Here is a 22740-nt window from a genome sequence, read left to right as displayed (position 1 = left end):
GAAATAGTCCCTGTTGGTCGGCATGCCGACCATCGGGATAGTGAGCCGTCGGGCTCGTGGAGGAGGTCATGTGACTGTCGGTCAGCTGACCGGCGGTCACATGAATACCACCCGATCTAGAGAGCATGGCGTCAATTTTTGCAGACGATAATAAATTGTGTAAGGTTATAAATACGGAGGGAGATGCTGAGTCTCTTCAGAACAACTTAGTAAAACTGGAAGCATGGGCAGCAAAATGGAGAATGTGCTTCAGTACAGACAAGTGTAAGGAAATGCACTTTGGTAACATGAACAAAAATAACAACTACATACTAAATGGGGAAAAATTAGGTGATTTTGTCTTGAAAAAAGACTTAGGTGCTCACATAGATAGCAAACTAAGCAACAGTACCCAAAGTAGGATTGCAGCAAAGAAGGCTAACAAGGTATTAGCATGTATAAAGCAGGGAATTAACGAGGGTGTTATAATCCCATTATATAAATCCCTAGTGAGGCCACATCTTGAATACTGTGCACAATTTTGGGCACCATATTACAAAAAGGATATCCTGAAACTAGAAAAGGTTCAGAGGCAAGTGACCAAACTAATTAAGGGGATGGAAATGCTGGAATATGAGGAAAGGCTTGCAAGACTAGGGCATGTTTACACTGGAAAAGAGGAGACTAAGAGGGAACATAATCAACATCTACAAATATTTAAGGGGACAATACACAGAACTTGCGGGGGATCTGTTTTGGCAAGATCAATGCAGAGGACACCTGGACACCCGCTTAGGTTGGAGGAGAGGAGATTTCGCACACAGAGACGTAAAGGTTTCTTCACAGTAAGGACATTACGTGTTTGGAATTCCCTGCCTGAGAGAGTAGTAATGGTGGACTCGGTCAGCACCTTTAAGAATGATATACAGGGTTATGGTGCATAGTCACACACTATAGTTATTAAAAAAAAAAAATTGACAACGGCAGACATTAGAAACAAACAAAATTAGTCCTAAAAATAATACAGCGTAGGAGACCACAAATAGGTTGAACTGGATGGACAAATTGTCTTTTTTCAACCTCAGAAACTGTTACTATGAAACCCCCAATATTAAGGGAATCCAACTTCAGGCTAGACTTGTAAAAACGAGATGTGGTTACATTGCCGGCAGTCGGGATTCCATCAGTCAGGATACCGATGCCGGAATCCCAACCACTGAAAATGCTGACAGCCGGAATCCCAGCTACCAGGGGCTATTCCCACTCGTGGGTGTCAACAACAGGCTCCTCCCTCTATGCCCCTCCTACCAGACTCAGTTTAGAAAATGTGCCCGGAGGAGCCGGTCACAGCTAGGGGAGCTCTACAGAGCTTTTCTAGTAAAGTTTAACTTAGAGTTTTTTATTTTACAGGGAGGCTGCTGGCAACAGCCTTCCTGCAGCGAGGGACTAAGGGGGGAGTAGTGTCCGCCCTGCGGGGTCTGAGCCACTGTCTCCGATGACTGGACACTGAGCTCCAGAGGGATCTGATTGTATTTCAAATCAGGGTGAGTTTATAATATAGAAATATTGAGAATAAACATAGTGTAACTGAGGACTGCTTTTGCCCTATTGTAGAAATCATGTCTTGGCTTAGCTCCACAATGACCGATTAAACAGGTAGTGCTGCGCTTTCCTGATAAATTAATTAGATCTTTCTTATCCACATCTATAATGTGATGTTAAATAAATCAAATTAGAATCATCTTTAATATGTGTCATTTACTGGCAACACGTCCCACTAATACATGGGAAGATATGTGAGATTCCCCCTTTTTCTCATCATGACATTGTAGCAGTACTAACAGCTGTCATAATTTCATGTTCTCAATGTGTATAGTAACACTTTGGGTCTTTTGCTCTCCTCTTAACCCTACGCCTAAGGGCTAACTTTTGCTTGCTGTCTGTGATAGTTTTTTTCCTTCTTCTTTTAAAACATAGATAGCGGTGTCAATGCTAAATATGCATTGAAAACCTAGCGAACTCTGTACGTGTGGTTTGTAACTTTTTGTTGTAGAATCTGAATTTCTATATGTATACTGTTGCAATACTTTAAGCCAAAAGATGCTAAGCGTCAAATAATAACTGAAAAAATAAAAAAACAACAGCTGAGCCACGGCGGCTGAATAGTGAATTCAAGTGTTATAGATATTATTGTCATTTAGAACATATATGTTGTTTAATTGTCTCTGAGTCTCCTCTTAGATGTCGTATAGGATGAAAATTAAAGATTTAAATTGTTACACTTTGACTAAATGATGAAATTTTAGTTAGATATGATAACAAAATAATAGATAGGACATATTAATGAATTCTAAATATGTAACTATACAGTGAGAACTGATGCTCAGGATACCTCTCTATTTAAATATCTGCATACTATTGATAGATGTGCCTCTAGACACACGTATATAAATCTATTGGTATTATATACCTTGTATAAGCACCTATGTATTCATAAGTATTATCTTCAATTTTAATGACTGCATCTGTTTTTAAACTGTTCTAACATGTGCAGTGAATATAAGTGTGATTAAGGTATCCAGGTGTGTGAAAATGATTCCATAAGCCGATTGGCTATAGTGAATTTAAATACTCCTTCACCTGCTGATGGCTAAATTATTCCTCCTGAAGAAACCGCTGACGGATATAGTGGAGAAACGCGTTGAGGCTGTCATTGCTGCAGGTCCGTTGCTGGTACTATCTTGTTGCATAGCTGGTGCAAGTTCTCCTACTATCCATCATCTTCAAACATCATATTTCCATCGATCGTTGCTGTGCTTAGAAAGCCCCATCAGCAGACGTGGTGCTACAGACGCGGTCTGTGCCTTCCCCCCCTACAGCACTGTAAAGAACGGAAAAACCATACCACCACCTGGAGCACCTTTCCTGCCTTGCCACTGATGGGAACCAGCGTCAACATCAGAGATCGATTTAGGATTATTCTACCACAAAATAAGGGGTGAGCATAATGTACCTACCATTCTATCATTATACAAATTGGGACTGTCCATGCACAATATACCAGCGTGGACATAACAATAAACTACAAAAACCGACTGCAACATTGGTTAATATTATACATTAGCCTTCTATATATATAAATATCACACCTATTCACTGCTTTTATCTTGATTGTCTGAGTAACAATTGAATGTGTACTAATGTTATTATGTGAAATAAATTTAAGTGTTTTACAAAGCACTCCTTAATTGTTTGATTATACAAACACTTTTTCTGTATTCAATTTTAAAGGCTATATCCTTGGATATCTTTTTCATTTATAAATTTATCCAATCCGTTTTTTTTTAGAAATTCTTTTTTTATTTGAAATTTACATTTTTTTTGAACATAGAAGCAATACATAGATCATGTACAGCAAATTTTACACAAAGCGTTTCCAAAAAATATTTCAGAAAAGTCAGTACTGTATCTCCAACACAAAGGAGACACTTAAGGAAAAATGTATGAACTATGGTAGGGTAACGGTACCACCAAGATAAAAGTTTAAATTGGTTTCTACTACATCCATGCTGGAAAAACAAGCACTAGTCGCTTGATATGTCTTATTCCAGTCCACTTCAATTCCCTTAAGTAAGAAATCTTTATCCCAAGAATCTTGATAAATCGGATTAGTTGGTAAAAAAGCCATTAGGAGAATATGGTATATACGTAGTAGAAATAGTATGAGTGGGAGTGGGAAGTCGCATACAAAGTTTCTCAAATACCGTCAGGCCTTTATCCCACACAGTAGATTTCCCAAATGAGGAGATGAAGTGACGTACCTGTATATAGAACCAATAATCCGATTTATTGAGGCCTAATTCTTCTTATAATGTTTCAAATAATTTGAGATGACCATTAAGAAGGAAGTTAAATAATCTGGTAACACCAGCTGCTTGCCATAATACAATCGCTCGCTTTTCCACATCAGCAAAGTTGTTCCTACCATTGGTTGATCAATATGTCCTATTTTCAGAGACCACTGTAAAAAGTAAAGTCGTGAGTTAGTGAAGATAGATTCTATGGTCACGCACGGTTTGTCCCGCAAGCCTCTTGCCCATTCTAGTACCCTGCTCAACAGTGAGGCTTGACAGTAAGCAGACATCATTGCCAATTGTCTGCCTCCTTAATATTTACGCCTAAATAGAATTTTGTGTTTAAATCTCGGTTTTCACAAAATTTAATAGGAGATTATGCAATTTAGTAAGGAAACATAAAGGAAGGTGCATTGGGATAAAGAAATCTGGGAAGCACATTTTTTATCAAATATTTATTCATGCGTCACTTCACTATACAATCAAGAAAGCAGTATACTGTATAACAATTTTGGTTATACATTTCGGTTAATAAGAACAGTTCCATACATAAACCGTATATCAAAACAGCAATGTTGAATTGGACATGTTCATCAAATAACATACATTAAAGTTAAGATAGGAAATTGGAATATGTAAAAACATGACTATTTCACCCGTCCCAGGAGCATAAGTGGACCAGAAGCCGTGGCCCACTCATCCACTTTGAGCCAACAGTTTTATTTCCTTTAGTTGCTAGGCAATCGAAGGATCCCCCCAAAATACCCGCGTTTCATACCACTCAGTGTTGTTTAACAAAGATTTAATTATGTTCTGGTAATCTACTGGTAGAGTGGCTACATAGCTTTCCCAACAGTCAAAAAATTGCGTACCTGAGTATCCTTACTCAGTTTGGTTTCAACAAGATCCATGGTAAATACATGGTGCAGCTTTCTCATATACAATGGAAGAGTGGGAGGACTTGGTAAAATCCACATCTGTAATATAGACTTACGTGCAGCCGCGCTAACAGTCATCAATAATTTTTTGCACCCTTTTGTGATTTTTTGACTGGTAGGGACTATTCCAAAGACCACCCACTCTGCCGTAAAAGGGAGATAGTTTACCAAAATCCCATTGCATATTGCCGCACTAATAACCAAAACCGACAAATCATTGGACATTTCCAGAAGCAATGTATCAAATCTGCGTTTGGTATTCAACATTTCAAACACTGATCAGAGTCAATCATTCCCGACAGATATTGCCTTTTTGGGGAAAAGTATGCCCTGTGAACAATATTTAGAAACATTTCATAATATTGAGCCGAAGGCATCAGTTTACAGGATACTATTAAACTTTTCTGTAAAATTTCACAAGTGAGTGAGGGAAAATCGGTGATCCAGTGTTTCATACCTGTGCGAACAGTAGAGTGGTCAATGGGTTTGGTTAACAATCTTTAGTGTATGGACATGGCTTTTTTGGCAGCCGGGGGATTTTTAAGCATGTGGTCTAGTGAATTATCCAGATCGGACTTCGATAATGTTTTAAGGACGGTGCTAGTATAGTATTGCATTTGTAGGAATGCAAGTGGGTATTTAGTCAAAAATGGATATTTTTGTGTAGTTGTTGAAAAGTCAGAGGCTTTCCACTTATCATCCCTATCAATTTCTCTATGTCTGTCAGACCTTCTAGATCAGTGGTTCTCAAACTCGGTCCTCAGGACCCCACAGAGTGCATGTTTTGCAGGTAACCTCAGAATCGCAAGTGAGATAATTAGTTCCACCTGCGGATCTTTTAAAATGTGTCAGTGAGTAATTAATTCACCTGTGCACCTGCTGGGTTACCTGCAAAACATGCACTGTGTGGGGTCCTGAGGACCGAGTTTGAGAACCTACGTTCTAGATAAAAGGCGGTAAACGGGAATCCTGTCTTCCCGTGCTGGAACTCCCTATTATTCAAGAAAGTTAAATATAAATGTTTATGAATCCCCAAATTTCTAGTACAACGTATCAATTGCCAAAGGTGGTAAATTGGGGTGTAGTATGGTATGCCGGCGGTCGGCCGGTATGGATCCCGACAGCCGGCATACTGAAGACCACCCGGTAAATTGACCATAATAAGGGATTATCCTTCAGGTCTTGTCCAATTTCTGTTTCTTGTTCATGTAGAAAGGACACTAGACCACCTTTTTTGAGAAACTGAGCATCCAGGCATGTATCAGTGTAAATGTCAGTGTCATTTAGCCAATCTTTTAGAAACCTCAACAATGCTGCATGATTATATAGTGGTACATTCGGGAAATTGAGTCCTCCATTTAGTTTAGTTTGTTGCCACTTTATCATGGCAATACATGGTCTCTTCCACTTCCAAATAAATCATCTAAATATAGAGGTAAGAGGTTCTGCTTGGGGACCCCTTTATATTGGATTTATCTGGGACTCTGTGTTGCTGGGAGAGACTCTCTGCTCCAAGACTAAGAATTAATGTTCTGTCAGGAGTTTGTGGTGGGAATTGTCATGTGGAATTGGATTACAGAAGTGTGCTGAGCTGTTTATAATCCATTCTGTTCAATAATCCACTGTTGGTTTTTCATCTACCACTGTGCCTGAGTGATTTGGAACCCAGTTTCTCCACAAAATGCATTAATAATGTGCAGCATATGTGTAAGGGGCATTATGTGTGTCATGTGTATAAATACATTAATAATATGGGGCATATGTGAAACGGACATTCTGTGTGTCATTATGTGTATAAGGTCATTAATAATGTGCAGCATATGTGTAAGGGGCATTATGGGTGTCATCATTTGTATAAGGTGTCAAAGTCGGAAAAATATCATGCTACACGTTGCCATATATTCACCACAGGCGCGTGCCTGCTGCACGTGCACATTCTCTCCCGTGCGTGCGGATACTCGCAGCTGCGTGATGGCGCCTCCTCGGCCATGCGCTCGAGCGCGTGGTATGTGCATTTACGGTAGAGTTTGTGTGCGTCTAGCGGGCGACTCAATCGTTAAATAATAAAACCAAATAGTATGTTTTATAGATAATGTTCCCCTTAATAATGACTGTAAGTTTGTTTAATGTAACTGGTCGCTGGACAGAGGAATTCCTCTTTTCATGGTACGAAGGGTCAGGCAGGGTTTGAGCAGTTGTGTTTGGTACCTAACTAAAGAACATTTTATTAGAAACAATCCGGTGCTGGTTAGGTAAAGATTAATCGCTCCTGCGTATAGTTATGTCTATTAGTAGTTTCTGGACATTTACTATATTTGCGGTTCATTATCCATGCGGCGGGAATTCTCAGATTCCCTCCCACCTGAGCAGTTTGATATAGTCACAGCCCACCTGTTCAAACTAACCTATGACCTTTTGTTATGATGCGAGGAGACATTTCTGTGTCCAATGAACAATGAGATTGTAGGTCCCTTTGTAGTATACTGTACGCAGTGTATATAAGGGCAGCCAGCCTGGCCAGCTCAGTCTTCTCTCCACAAACGGTTTTCATCTTGACTAACTCGGAGCTGGTACCAGGACTGCGCAGCGATCATTCCCCAGTGTGTGTAAGTTATTCTCTGTAACCATTCTAAATCTCTGACTGTATTTGCCATATTCTCTCTCTCTCTGTTATTGTATAAGATTGTGACGATATTGTATATTTATGTGTAGTTAGCCTGCTTAGATATTGATGTTAGCCTGTAGTGTATGAACTGTTAACTGTTTTAACTTTTACATAGCTAGATATTGTTAGTAAAGGTGTTGGAACCTTAGCAAGGTATTGTGTGTTTATTACATTGCTGAGAGTATTCAGAGTGTCTCAATCGCTCAAGAGGCTTTCATACAATAGAGGTTAATTAGCATTGCATTGTGCTCACATTACAAAACCAAGGTTTACAGTAAACTCAATCTTTCACAGTGTTGCATACAAGGTTTACTGAGTATCATCCCGTGAGCGTCTGCGCCGCGCGTGTTCTCCTCGTGGTCACGAGCATACGCTACGCTAGTAGCGTAGCATTACGGTAGTCGGCCGCCTATAGCGTGCTCGACACCACGCGTTAAGTTGTGAGCGAGCGTGTCGCATGTGCGTCTCAACCACGGCTAAGCGTCTGCTACGCTAAGTACGTACCCTTACGGTACCCCATACGCCAATTGCGTACTGAGTCTCTTACCCATTTTATAGTGAATGTAATAAGATAAATAGTTAGCTTTATCAAAGGGCACTAATAATATGCGGCATTTGTGTAAGGGACATTATATGTGTCATCATTTGTATAAGGTCATTAATAATGTGCGGCATAAGTGTAAGGGACATTATGTCTATAAGGACATTAATAAAGGTTGGCATAATGTGTAAGGTGCATTATGTTTATAAGGACATTAATAATGTGTGTCATATGTGTAAGGGGCATAACTGTGTGGTATAATGTGTATAAATGCATTACTAATGTGTGGCATTATGTGTATAAGGTGCTCTACTGTGTGACGAACATATAGAAAGGGCACTACAGTGTGGTCTAATGTGAACAAAGAGCAATATGGTGTGGTGTAATGTGAATAAGGAGCAATTCAGTGTGATGTAATGTGAATAAGTGACACTACTGTGAGGACTAGTGTATATCAGGTAAAGGGGTACTACTGTGTGATGTGGTGTGAATAATAAACTATTGCATGATATAATGTGAATAAAGTTGCACTACTGTGTGGCGTAATTTGAATTGGGGGTACTATTGTGTGGCCAAGCCCCTTCCCAGCAAAAACACCCCCCTTTTTGGGCTGTGCGCCAAATGTGCGCACTGTTCCTATTTAAAATATAGGGGGTAGGAACACCAAAATGAGGACTGCTATGGGTGAGGGGTGATGGTGCTGGAAAAGGGGTGCAGGGTCAGAGGCGGAACTAGTGGCGGTGCAAGGGGGCACCAGCCAAAATCTTGCCTAGGGCATCATATTGGCTAGGGCTGGCTCTGATTGGATTGATCCTCCCTTTTCCAGGGGATTTCCAAATCTAGGTCAGTAGTTCATGGACCCTCTTGGGCAAGCAAGTTTCTTCCATGTGGGGGTGATTGCTAGAATCTAATTTAGGTCCTAATCCCTGAAAATGTTATATTCCACCCATATTCTGTTTTATGATGATTTAGGAGAGCAAATGGTCACTCCGTTTATTTGAGTTATAATAAAGTTATAATGATGTATATTGTATGCAATTTATTAACCTTCCATGTTAAATGGCCAGGAAAACATAACTTTTTCAATAGTATAGGAAGACTGACATAAATAATGTAGAACCATGCCTTATTCCATAGCTGTGCTTATAACTTGATTTAACATGTTATCGGGCGCAAACTTCAGTCTCTTCTATCACAGCAGTGTCCTGACTGGACATTTGTTCTTTACATTTTACAACTACTCAGAGGCGTAACTCTGGGAGGCAACGGAGTCATCTGCCGCCGGGCTCCTGCTCTGAAGGGGGCACCTCTCCTCCCATTCTGTGACACCATTAAATTAAGTTGATAGCTGCTACTATCTTATCAGTAGCCAATTGCCTCACTGGTCCCTGCACCTTACAAATCACACCCTTTTTATTATACTTTAGATACACATTTTACAAGTGTCATACCCGGGATTGGAAACCATGACCTAGTACACTGGAAGCAGACACCTTACTGATGAAACTATTTGCTTCTATATAGGAAATATGAGAATTCTAACTATATGAAGATACTTCTCTGACAATTACACGTAACTTCATATAGTTACAATTCTCATGCTTCCTATACAGGAGCAAATAGCTCCATCAGTAAAGTGTCTGCTGTCAGTGTGTGATTTAAAATAAAAGACAATGAAATGTATATATACAGTATATAATTATTTTTTTTTCAGAACACCACACACACACACACACACACACACACACACACACACACACACACACACACACACACACTTTTATCTAAATATAGGGGGGGGCACCAATATTTATCTCGCCTCCGGGCTACTGGGACGAATTTACGCCACTGCAACTACTACAAATACCTGGATTATGTACATGCTTGAAAAATACATTACCTGACACTAAAATACATAATTAAATTAAAATGTAGATGCCACATTTGAACTGAAAAGTTACGTAAAGGGAGTTCTTCTGCCAAACTAGGACAAACCAAAGGAAACCATGAAGAGAAAGGAGAACGATTATATGAAAGCTATTAGGGGGAGATGGGAGTTGAAGGAACATAGGTAGATATAATGGGAAGTTGAAAAGACACGATATGATGTCAAATGTAACTACAGAAAAGTGGGATGAGAGAGCTGTAGGAACATCAAAGACATTACAGAAAGTTGAAATTACATACCGGGGTTTTTAACCATATGTAATTTTCTTTATACTATAAAGTATTAAAAAGTGCATCAAAATAATGACATACTATTGGATACTGTATTTGTTTTGGATCTGTATTTTTTTTTTAAATCATAAAAACAGCTAAAATCACAAAATTTGGGCCTATTTTCATCCCTACAGTATTATAACCTCAATAACATTAATCTCCACTCTTTTCCAGTCAATTTTGACCACCTCACAGCTCACAAAATAGTTTTCATCCAGTTTAGGCCAAAAGGTTGCACCGAGGTAGCTGGATGACTAAGTTAAGCGACAGCAGTAGGCAGCACTTAAACTTCTAACATGGCACATCTAGGAAACAGAATGGCACTGCAGTGGCAGACAGGGTGGCAATTTAATAAACTATACAAATGTTTGTCATCACAGGAGCAATGCTCCAAATAGCATATAATGCAAAGAAAAAAGGTTAAGGATACAACTGTCCTTGGGCTCTCCCACCCACCTTTATGTTGTATATATTAAACAGGACATGTACAGTTTAACAAACCAATCAGCCAGGGACCGTCACTTGTGGCTGAAATGATTGGGTTTTTTGTGGGCCCACACAAAACAATTTTTAGAAGGACTACCTATGATCAGTAATGACTCTGAGGGTGTTGAGGATGAGGGGTTAATTACATTATAATCTTGTACAATAAATTTCATGTCTTCGCTGCAAATGACGTAACATGGGGGAGGTGTCTAGATGGCTAACGATCCTAACTCTACTAACTTTGGCCTCACAAATGGAGCAGATGCTTTCACAAACATTCTCAGGATTGGGGTAAAAATAATCCCACATGCCCAGGCATCTCAATGGCTTTCTTTTTTTTATCATAGTCAACAACTGCAGCCAATGGTGGATGACTTATACAAACAACATCATCAACATCCTCAGTGTCACATAGTAGAAGTACACATTTATCCACCTCATTCTGTTCCATTTCCACACAAATTCTCAATTTCTATTATGTCCTCTTTATCATCACAATCTTTACTTTTTTTTTAAAATATATATTTATTGGGGTTTTTTTTAAGAGAGGCAAAACAAGACAGAAGATATAACACAGAGTCCACATTGAGAAGACAATCAAGCACGACAGTCACAGTAGTGCAAAGAACGACAGTCAACCAAACATGTAGTACTAACACTAGCGTACTTCCATGTAGAATAACACCTGTGTATCAAAATTACAGATCAGCAGTAAAAATCCTGCCTCGTCTCTCCCGTTAATTTTTGATAAAAACAGAAAATGTTAACATCATAACAAAGATGAAACTTGAAGGAGAAAGATAGGATAATGAAGGAGGAGGGGGGCGGTGGAAAGGTCCGGCGGTGTCTGGTGCATAGCAGAAAACATAGTGTATTCTATCACCTCGCATAAATGTAGAAATATGTAAAGTCATCATATGCAAGGAGAAAAATCAGGAATAACAAAAATGGCATTGTAGAAAATAATAGGAAATGGTACAATAATGTAGTAAAGAAGACCAGCTTATCGTTACAATATTAAGCACATAATCCCCTATCAATACAACGATATACCCACCAATCCATTTTATCTGTGATTGTAAACCATCATTTAATGTTTCCACGATCTTTACTTTTACTGCTCTACACATGTGCAGATGATGCAGAAATGGTGGAAGGAGGTGAAAGAGTCTTCTCTATGAGAACAGTGTGAGAAATGTCAGACTCACACATAGCTGACATGGACACCCCTAAACGTTCCTCAAGAATGTTTGATGGTTCTGATTCTGAATGCACAGTTTGTCTTACTGCCTCTGCAGCTAACTTTCCTTTTCATGTTTTTTTCATTACCACTGTAAAATTAAATGATTTTACATGCCCTGACTTAAGCCCTCTATGCCCCCGGGCATCAGCCTTAGTAGATGACATTGACAGACTTGTATCATCATGACTGGTGGCAGCACCTGCACCACTAGTATGTGCTTCCTGCTCTCCTAAATTGTTTGTCCTCCATATCTATCCAAAAACACAAATGAAGAGGGGTACAGCACACACCACAATTTGTACAAAAAATGTACCGCCTTCAGTATCGCACAATACAAGTATGAGTCAGAAATAGTAATCAAACACATAGTATTTGAGGTTGAATAGAGGCAAATTGCCCATCGTGTTCAACCTGTTTTAAGTTGTGATGATTCTACATACTTGCTAAATAATGTTTTATGACGAGTTAGCTACTATATCTCATGTTACCCCCGGATTAACCACGTTGATATTTTAAGTATTATAACCTTGGATAGCTTATTCATTCAGAAATTTATCCATTCCTTTTTTAAATCCAATTACAGAGTCCGCCATTACCACCTTCCCTGGCAGGGAATTTCACATCCTGATTGCCCTAACAGTGAAGAACCCTTTCCTCTGTTACGTTCGGAACTTTCCTCCAGTCGCAGCGAGTGCCCACGTGTCCTAAACTGTGTTCTTTTAATAAATAATTCCTCTGATATCTCCTTGTATTGTCCCTTTACATATTTTAAGATATTAATAATATCTCCTCTTAGGCGCCTCTTTTCTAGTGTATACATATTCAGCCTAGTAAGTCTTTCCTTATAGTCCAGTCCTAGGCCTTTAATCAATTTAGTAGCTCGCCTTTGAACACTTTCGAGTTCACTGATGTCTTTTTTATACAATGGTGCCCAAAACTGAACACAATATTCCAGGTGCAGACGTACCAATGCCTTATACAGCGGCATGATTACATCTGAGTCCCTTGTCTCAATTCCCCTTTTTATGCACGCTAGCACCTTACTTGCCTTCTTTACTGCGTTTTGTCATTGTGTACGGTTATTAAGCCTATTATCAATGAATACCCCCAAATCTTTTTCCAACTATGTTTCCCCTAGGTGTTCCCCATTTAATATGTAGGATGCAAGTTTGTTTTTAGTCCCAAAATGCATAACCTTGCATTTGTCTGTATTGAACCTCATTTTCCATTTAGACGCCCAGAGTTCAAGTTTGGATAGATCATTCTGCAAGGACTCCACATCCAATTCTGAATTAATTACCTTACACAGTTTAGTATCATCTGCAAAGATTGACACTGTGCTTTCCAGGCCTATTTCTAGGTCATTGATAAATATGTTGAACAGTAGTGGTCCGAGTATGGACCCTTGTGGTATTCTGTTGACTACTGGGGACCAGGTTGAGGACTTCCCGTTGACCACTACTCGCTGTACCCTGCTATCCAACCAGCTGCTTATCCATGTGCAAATAGTTTTTCCTAGGCCAATCTCCTTTAATTTGGTCATCAGTCTCCTGTGAGGAACTGTATCGAGGGCTTTTGCAAAATCTAGGAAGACCACATCCACTGCTTTTCCTTGATCAAGATTATTGCTCACTTCCTCGTAGAAGCTAATTAAGTTAGTCTGACATGACCTGTCCCTCACAAACCCATGCTGTTTCTTGCTAATAATCCTAGCGGACTTTAGATACTCCTGTATGACGTCCCTTAGAATTCCTTCCAATATTTTCCCCACTATAGATGTTAAACTAACTGGTCTGTAGTTTTCCGGAAGATTTTTGGATCTCTTTTTAAATAATGGCACTACGTCAGCTATACGCCAGTCTTTCGATACCATGCCTGATCTAATTGAACTATTGAAAATCAAGTATAGGGGTCGTGCTAGTTGTGAACTAAGCTCCATAAGAACCCTCGGGTGAAGTCCATCAGGACCAGGTTATTTATTAATCTTAATTTTGCTTAGTCTCTCCCGGACTACTTCTTCGCTTAAACAAGTATCTAACCATGAATCATTACTGTCACAATTGTTATGCTCTACTCCCACCATCAGTTCTTCACTGGTGAATACTGATGAAAAGAATTTGTTCAGTATTTCCGCTTTTAATTCGTCATCATTTATCAATTCTCCTAATTCATCTTTTAATGGACCTATATTCTCCTTTTTTTAACCTTTTACCGTTTATGTATTTAAAAAACTTTTTAGGATTGGTTTTACTCTCTATAGCGATTTGCTTTTAATTTTCCATTTTAGCTGCTCTTATTGCTTTTTTGCATTTCTTATTACACTCCTTGTAATACTTAAAAGGCTCCTCCTTTCCATTAGATTTAAATGCTTTGAAAGCCCGCTTTTTTTTATCCATTTCTGCCTTAACCTTCTTGTTAAGCCACATCGGTTTGAGTTTAATACTCCTGCCCATGGGAATAAAGTTATGAATATTGCTATCCAGCAACCCTTTTAAAACATCCCACATTTCCGAAGTGTTCTTGTTATTAAACAGAACCTCCCACTCTATGTCGTTAAGTGCACATCTAAGCATACTGAAATTAGCCTTCCTAAAGTTAAAAGTTTTGGTGAAACCCCTGTAGCCATGTTTCCTGAAACTGACGTTGAATGTGATCATATAGTGATCACTGTTACCCAAAGTCTCCCCAACTTTAGTGTTTGATATAATGTCCACATTATTAGTAATTACTAGATCCAGGGTAGTTTTACCCCTAGTTAGGTCCTCGACTAATTGAGACAAGTAGTGATCCCTAAACATATTTAAGAACCTGCTGCCCCTTGCTTTAGAACATGAATCGTTACTCCACTTTATATCCGGGTAATTAAAATCCCCAATGACAAAGATGTCTCCCAATCCCGCAGCCGTTTTGATTTGCTGCAATAGTTGTTCTTCCCACTGGCGTGCGCAGCACATTTTATTAGGGGGTGCATGGTCGGAAGGGTGTGTCTAGCACCGCCTTTTGGGCGTGTCTAGCACCATCTATTGATGGCCAACGCAATATAAAATATCCACCCTTGTACTTAATAAAGCAGATACATTGTCAGATGTTGTGGTGTGCACCAAACAAACATCCCTGATGGCACTCACTGCAATTACACTGCTCCTCCTCAGCCTGGTCTGGCTCCCCCTCTCTTTCCCCTGCAAGCTGCAACAGCTTACTTACAAGTCAGTCACTCACTAACAGTCGCAGACTAGTACTGCTGCTGCTGGAAAAATGAGTAACGTGTCAATGCTGCTGCCGGCCGTCTGCCAGTATTGAATTTGTCTTCCTAAGAGGAACGCTGGCTGCATGCTGATCCTCATCAGTGGCTGGCGTTGGCATAGCATAGAAGAAGCGAGGTGGGCGTGTGACGGGTGGGCGTGCGAGCAGCATGACGTAATCACGTCACATCACATTGTTTTTGTACATGGAGTGGAGCTGGGAATTTGAAAGCTGGTGTCAGTGGCACCCTTGATTAACACAGGCGTCCGGTCAGTAATGCAGTCCTGACAGGGTGCAGCGCAGAGGGGACAGTAATCAGCCTGCTCTGATCGGGGTGCCAGACATTAGGGGGTGCCTGTGCGCACCAGGCACCCCCCCTGCGCACACCTATGGTTCTTCCTCATGTATGCTAATATCTGGCTGTTTGTAGCACGTGCCTATGACTAGTTTTTTTTGCATCAATTCCCCCACTTAAGATTTCTACCCATAAGTGACTCTACATTATCGCCAGTCTCCTCATAGATAACCTCCTTTAAGAATGGTTTAAGTGATGGTTTAACATAAAGACATACACCTCCTCCTCTTTTCTCTTACGTCCTAGAGGATGCTGGGGACTCCGTAAGGACCATGGGGTATAGACGGGCTCCGCAGGAGACATGGGCACTATAAAGAACTTTAGATGGGTGTGCACTGGCTCCTCCCTCTATGCCCCTCCTCCAGACCTCAGTTAGATCCTGTGCCCAGAGGAGACTGGGTGCATTACAGGGGAGCTCTCCTGAGTTTCTCTGAAAAAGAATTTTGTTAGGTTTTTTATTTTCAGGGAGCACTGCTGGCAACAGGCTCCCTGCATCGTGGGACTGAGGAGAGAGAAGCAGACCTACTTAAATGATAGGCTCTGCTTCTTAGGCTACTGGACACCATTAGCTCCAGAGGGTCGGAACGCAGGTCTCACCCTCACTGTTCGTCCTGGAGCCACGCCGCTGTCCTCCTCACAGAGCCGGAAGATAGAAGCCGGGTGAGTATTAGAAGAAAGAAGACTTCAAAGGCGGCAGAAGACTTCAGTTCTTCTCTGAGGTAACGCGCAGCAGTAATGCTGCGCGCCATTGCTCCCACACACAACACACACTGCAGGCACCGATGGGTGCAGGGCGCAGGGGGGGCGCCCTGGGCAGCAATAATAAACCTCTAGGACTGGCTAATACGTTATATAGGCTGCGGAGGCAATAGATTATACAATCCCCCGCCAGTATTGAAAATTTGAGCGGGACCAAAGCCCGCCGCTGAGGGGGCGGAGCTTGATCCCACAGCACTAACCAGCGCCATTTTCTCCACAGCACTGCAGAGAAGCTGGCTCCCCGGACTCTCCCCTGCTGAACACGGTGACAGAGGGCAAAAAGAGGGGGGGGGGGGCACTTATAATTGGCGCAGTGAGTGTATATTGATATATAGAAAAGCGCTGTTATCTGGGAATTTTATTTCCAGTGTCGGTTGGCGCTGTGTGTGTGCTGGCATTGGGGAACTGTCTCCATATACATATATCCCTGTGTGTGTGGGGGTGTCGGTACGCGTGTGTCGGCATGTCTGAAGCGGAAGGCTCATCTAAGGAGGAGGTGGAGCAGATGATTGTGGTGTCTCCGCCGGCAACGCCAACACCAGATTGGTTGGATATGTGTAATGTTTTAAATGCAAATGTGACTTTATTACATAAGAGATTGGACAAAGCAGAGTCCAGGGATAATACAGGGAGTCAATCAATGGCTTTGACAGTGTCACAGGGCCCTTCAGGGTCTCAAAAACGTCCCATATCCCAAATAGCAGACACTGATACCGACACGGATTCAGACTCCAGTGTCGGCTACGATGATGCAAGGTTACACCCAAGGGTGGCAAAAAGTATTCATTATATGATTATTGCAATAAAAGATGTTTTGCACATCACAGATGACCCCTCTGTCCCTGACACGAGGGTACACATGTTTAAGGAAAAGAAACCTGAGGTAACGTTTCCCCCATCTCATGAGCTGAACGCGCTATTTGAAAAGGCTTGGGAAACTCCAGACAAAAAACTGCAGATTCCCAAGATAATTCTTATGGCACAGGACAGGGTACGGTGGGAATCCTCGCCCAGGGTGGACAAAGCTTTAACGCGCTTATCCAAGAAGGTGGCGCTACCGTCTCCAGACACGGCAGCCCTCAAGGATCCTGCTGATCGCAGACAGGAAACGACTTTAAAATCAATGTATACACATACGGGTGCTATGCTCAGACCGGCAATAGCATCGGCTTGGGTTTGTAGTGCGGTAGCAGCTTGGACAGATACCTTGTCAGCTGATATTGATACCCTTGATAGGGATACCATTTTATTGACCTTAGGTCACATCAAAGACGCAGTCTTATATATGAGAGACGCTCAGAGAGACGTTGGGCTACTAGGTTCGAGGGCCAACGCCATGGCGATTTCGGCTAGGCGAGCACTGTGGACCCGCCAATGGACAGGTGATGCCGACTGAAAGAGGCATATGGAAGTTTTGCCTTACAAGGGTGAGGTTTTATTTGGGGAAGGTCTTGCAGACCTGGTTTCCACAGCTCCCGTGGATAAATCTACTTTTTTGCCTTATGTTCCCCCACAGCAAAAGAGAAAACACCACAGTATCAGATGCAGTCCTTTCGGTCGCATAAGTTCAGAAGAGGTCGAGGATCTTCATTCCTCACCAGAGGTAAGGGTAGGGGGAAAAGAATGCCTGCTATGGCTAGTTCCCAGGAGCAGAAGTCCTCCCCGGCTTCTACTAAATCCACCGCATGACGCTGGGGCTCCACTGAGGGAGTCCGCGCTGGTGGGGGCACGTCTTCGACTCTTCAGCCACGTCTGGGTTCAGTCGGACGTGGATCCTTGGGCGATGGAAATTGTATCCCAAGGCTACAAGCTGGAATTAGAAGACGTGCCTCCTCGCCGATTCTTCAAATCGGCTTTACCAGCTTCTCCCCCAGAGAGGGAGATAGTTTTAGCTGCAATTCAAAAGCTGTGTCAACAGCAAGTGATTATCAAGGTTCCCCTAATACAACAGGGAAAAGGGTTTTATTCAACCCTGTTTGTGGTCCCGAAACCGGATGGCTCGGTCAGACCCATTCTAAATTTAAAATCCCTAAACCTGTACTTAAAAAGGTTCAAGTTCAAGATGCAATCGCTCAGGGCAGTTATCTCCAGCCTGGAAGGGGGGGATTTTATGGTGTCACTAGACATAAAGGATGCATACCTTCACGTCCCCATATATCCTCCTCATCAGGCATACCTGAGATTCGCTGTACAGGACTGTCATTACCAGTTTCAGACGTTGCCGTTTGACTTTCCACGGCCCCAAGGGTTTTCACCAAGGTAATGGCGGAAATGATGGTGCTCCTGCGCAGGCAAGGAGTCACAATTATCCCGTACTTGGACGATCTCCTGATAAATGCGAGATCAAAGGAACAGTTGCAGAAAAGCGTGTCGCTCTCCCTGAGAGTGCTGCAGCAGCATGGTTCGATTCTAAATCTACCAAAGTCACAGTTGATTCCAACGACTCGACTATCTTTCTTAGGCATGATTCTGGACACGGAACAGAAGAGGGTTTTTCTCCCAAACGAAAAAGCCCAGGAACTCCAGAACATGGTCAGAGACCTGCTAAAGCCAAAAAGAGTGTCAGTCCATCAATGCACTCGAGTACTGGGGAAAATGATGGCGTCCTACGAGGCCATCCCCTTCGGCAGGTTTCATGCAAGGATTTTTCAGTGGGACCTTCTGGGCAAGTGGTCCGGGTCCCATCTTCAAATACATCCGAAAATAACCCTGTCCCCCAGGGCCAGGGTGTCTCTCCTGTGGTGGCTGCAGAGTGCTCACCTTCTAGAGGGTCGCAGGTTCGACATTCAAGACTGGGTTTTGGTGACCACGGACGCGAGCCTCCGAGGATGGGGAGCAGTCATACAAGGAAGGAATTTTCAGGGACTATGGTCAAGCCAGGAGGCTTGTCTACACATCAACATACTGGAATTAAGGGCCATATACAACGGCCTACGACAAGTGGAGAATCTTCTTCGCGACCTACCAGTTCTGATTCAATCAGACAACGTCACAGCTGTGGCTCATGTAAACCGCCAAGGCAGGACAAGGAGCAGAGTGGCAATGGCGGAAGCCACCAGGATTCTGCGCTGGGCAGAAAATCACATAAGCGCTCTGTCAGTGGTATTCATTCCGGGAGTGGACAACTGGGAAGCAGACTTCCTCAGCAGACACTATCTCCATCCAGGAGAGTGGGGACTTCATCAAGAAGTTTTTGGAGAGATAACAAGTCTTTGGGGACTTCCTCAAATAGACATGATGGCGTCACGCCTCAACAAGAAGCTTCGGAGGTATTGTGCCAGGTCAAGGGACCCTCAGGCAGTAGCGGTGGACGCCCTGGTGACACCGTAGGTGTTTCAGTCGGTCTATGTGTTCCCTCCTCTTCTGCTCATCTCAAAAATATTGAGAATCATAAGACGAACAAGAGTGCAGACAATACTCATTGTTCCGGATTGGCCTCGAAGGGCCTGGTATTCGGATCTTCAGGAAATGCTCCCAGACGATCCGTGGCCTCTTCCTCTCAGAGAGGACCTGTTGCAACAGGGGCCTGCGTGTTCCAGACTTACCGCGGTTACGTTTGACGGCATGGCGGTTGAACACCGAATCCTAGCTGGGAAAGGTATTCCGGAGGAGGTCATCCCTACTCTGATAAAGGCTAGGAAGGAGGTGACGGCGAAACATTATCACCGTATCTGGAGGAAGTATGTATCTTGGTGTAAAGCTAAGGATGCTCCTACGGAAGATTTCCACTTGGGCCATTTTCTCCACTTTCTACAGACAGGAGTGGATATGGGCCTAAAGTTAGGCTCCATTAAGGTACAGATTTCGGCCCTATCTATATTCTTCCAGAAGGAATTGGCTTCTCTCCCAGAAGTCCAGACTTTTGTAAAGGGAGTGCTACACATCCAGCCTTCTTTTGTGCCCCCAGTGGCACCATGGGACCTTAACGTGGTGTTACAGTTCCTAAAATCTCACTGGTTTGAGCCTCTTCAAATTTCTCACTTGGAAGGTGGTCATGTTGTTGGCCTTGGCATCTGTTAAGGTGGGTGTCCGAATTGGCGGCTTTGTCTCATAGGAGCCCGTATCTCATTTTCCATGTGGATAGAGCTGAGTTGAGGACTCGTCCTCAATTTTTGCCTAAGGTGGTGTCATCGTTTCATATGAACCAACCTATTGTGGTGCCTGTGGCTACGGGAGACTTGGAGGATTCCAAGTCCCTTGATGTAGTCAGGGCCTTAAAAATTTACGTAGCCAGGACGGCTCGGATTAGGAAAACAGAGGCACTGTTTGTCCTGTATGCAGCCAACAAGGTTGGTGCTCCTGCTTCTAAGCAGACTATTGCTCGCTGGATCTGTAACACGATTCAGCAGGCTCATTCTACGGCTGGATTGCCATTACCAAGTTCGGTACTAGGAAGTACTAGGAAGGTGGGCTCTTCTTGGGCGGCTGCCCGTGGCATCTCGGCTTTACAACTTTGCCGAGCGGCTACTTTGTCGGGTTCAAACACTTTTGCAAAATTCTACAAGTTTGATACCCTGGCTGATGAGGAACTCATGTTTGCTCAATCGGTGCTGCAGAGTCATCCGCACTCTCCCGCCCGGTTGGGAGCTTTGGTATAATCCCCATGGTCCTTACGGAGTCCCCAGAATCCTTTAGGACGTAAGAGAAAATAAGATTTTAAACATACCGGTAAATCTTTTTCTCCTAGTCCGTAGAGGATGCTGGGTGGCCGTCCCAGTGCGGACATATTTCTGCAGGACTTGTATATAGTTGTTGCTTACATAAGGGTTATGTTACAGTTAAGATCAGTTGTTGGCTGATACTGTTTTGTTCATACTGTTAACCGGTTGCGTATATTCAAGGTTATACGGTGTGGATGGTGTGGGCTGGTATGAATCTTGCCCTTAGATTAACAAAAATCCTTTCCTCGTACTGTCCATCTCCTCTGGGCACAGTTTCTCTAACTGAGGTCTGGAGGAGGGGCATAGAGGGAGGAGCCAGTGCACACCCATCTAAAGTTCTTTATAGTGCCCATTTCTCCTGCGGAGCCCATCTATACCCCATGGTCCTTACGGAGTCCCCAGCATCCTCTACGGACTAGGAGAAAAAGATTTACCGGTAGGTTTAAAATCTTATTTTATTAGCCCTGTCTCTCCTAAAAAGAGAATACTCCTCCAAGTTAGCAACCCAGTCGTGAGAGTCATCTCACCATGTTTCCGTAATACCTATAATGTCATACTCAGCCTTTGTCAAAGTCAGAAAAATATCCCTATACACGCTGCCATATTTGCACCTCACACTGGTCCGCGCTGCGCATGCGTGCGCTTTCCCGTGATAGCGCATACCCGCTGTTGCGTGCACCCGCTGGTGCTCGGTATGCGTATTTACGGTAAAGTTTGTGTAGTCGTAGCGTGCGACTCATTCGTTACATATTTTCACAATTAACGTAGTTTATAGATTATGGTCCCTTTGATAGATTCTGAAAGTTTGGTTAATATAGAATGTCCCTGAATGGAGGGATCCCTCTTTGTATTGTGGGAAGGGTCTAACAGGAGTCATACAGTAGTGTTTGGTACCCATCGGAAGAGTATTTAAATAGCAATATTCCGGCGTTGGTTTGGAGCGTATTAATCGCTCGTGCGAATAGTTATGGACATAAGAAGTTTATGTCCATTACTATTATTTACTCTTACTCAGGTATGCGGCGGGAAACCCAGTGTCCCACCCACCTGAGCTGTTTGAAATCGTCACAGCCCACCTGTATGAATCAACCTATGACCTTTTGTTATAATGCGAAGCCGAATTCCTGTGTCCAATGGACGATCAGATTGTAGGGACCATTAGATTGCATTGTGTGTGGGGCATAAATAGGCAGGCCGACCACATCCAGCTCTCACTCTTCAACGGTTCTCATTGCTGAAAATCGGGTGCTGGATGTCCAGGCGCATGCGATCGTTTCCCCTTGTGCGTAAGTTTTTCTCCGTGATCATATTGTCTTACTGTGAGCCATTTCTCTCATCTCTCTCTCTCCCTCTCTTCCCTTTCTCTCGTATTTTCCCTTGATTAGATTGTATTGTATTTCCTGCATAGTTATCTGGTTAGTTGGTTTATGTTATACTGTAGTGTATCATTTGTACTGTGATTCCTTTTTGCAAGAATAATTAGTTATAATACATATAATAGGCTTTGGACCCTAAACAGATATCTGTGTATTTTCTCATAGTGTTAAGTGTTCATAGAGCGTCGGTGACGCTCAAGCAGCTTTGTAGTTAATCAGGTTACACCAGGTTACACTTACACTTTGTCTCTACACTAAGGTATACTGTGTATCTCATTGTTAAAGGTATAGATATAAAGGTATAGCGTTGTGAGCGTCTGACCCGCTGGTGATCTCCTCGTGGTCTCGAGCGTCCGCTACGCCATAGCGAATCATTACGTCAGTCAACAGCCAATAGCGCGTCAGCCTGTGATCTCTGGG

At 42.5% G+C, this 22740-nt stretch overlaps 1 long non-coding RNA gene across 4 annotated transcripts in view; it reads right to left on the bottom strand.

The window, feature by feature from the left end:
• Window positions 1-3387: 3387 nt before the first annotated feature.
• Window positions 3388-22740, bottom strand: part of LOC134958037 (uncharacterized) — a 133706-nt gene continuing 114353 nt past the window's right edge. For all 4 annotated transcript variants that reach the window (XR_010186847.1, XR_010186843.1, XR_010186844.1 and 1 more), the window contains one exon: window positions 3388-4000. This is a non-coding gene — a long non-coding RNA (uncharacterized LOC134958037). The remainder of the gene's footprint in view (window positions 4001-22740) is intronic.

The sequence above is a fragment of the Pseudophryne corroboree genome, chromosome 9, assembly GCF_028390025.1.
Source record: "Pseudophryne corroboree isolate aPseCor3 chromosome 9, aPseCor3.hap2, whole genome shotgun sequence".
Lineage (NCBI taxonomy): Eukaryota > Metazoa > Chordata > Amphibia > Anura > Myobatrachidae > Pseudophryne > Pseudophryne corroboree.
The sequence above is the reverse complement of the archived record's forward strand: the minus strand, read 5'-3'. Positions and strand labels throughout refer to the sequence as shown.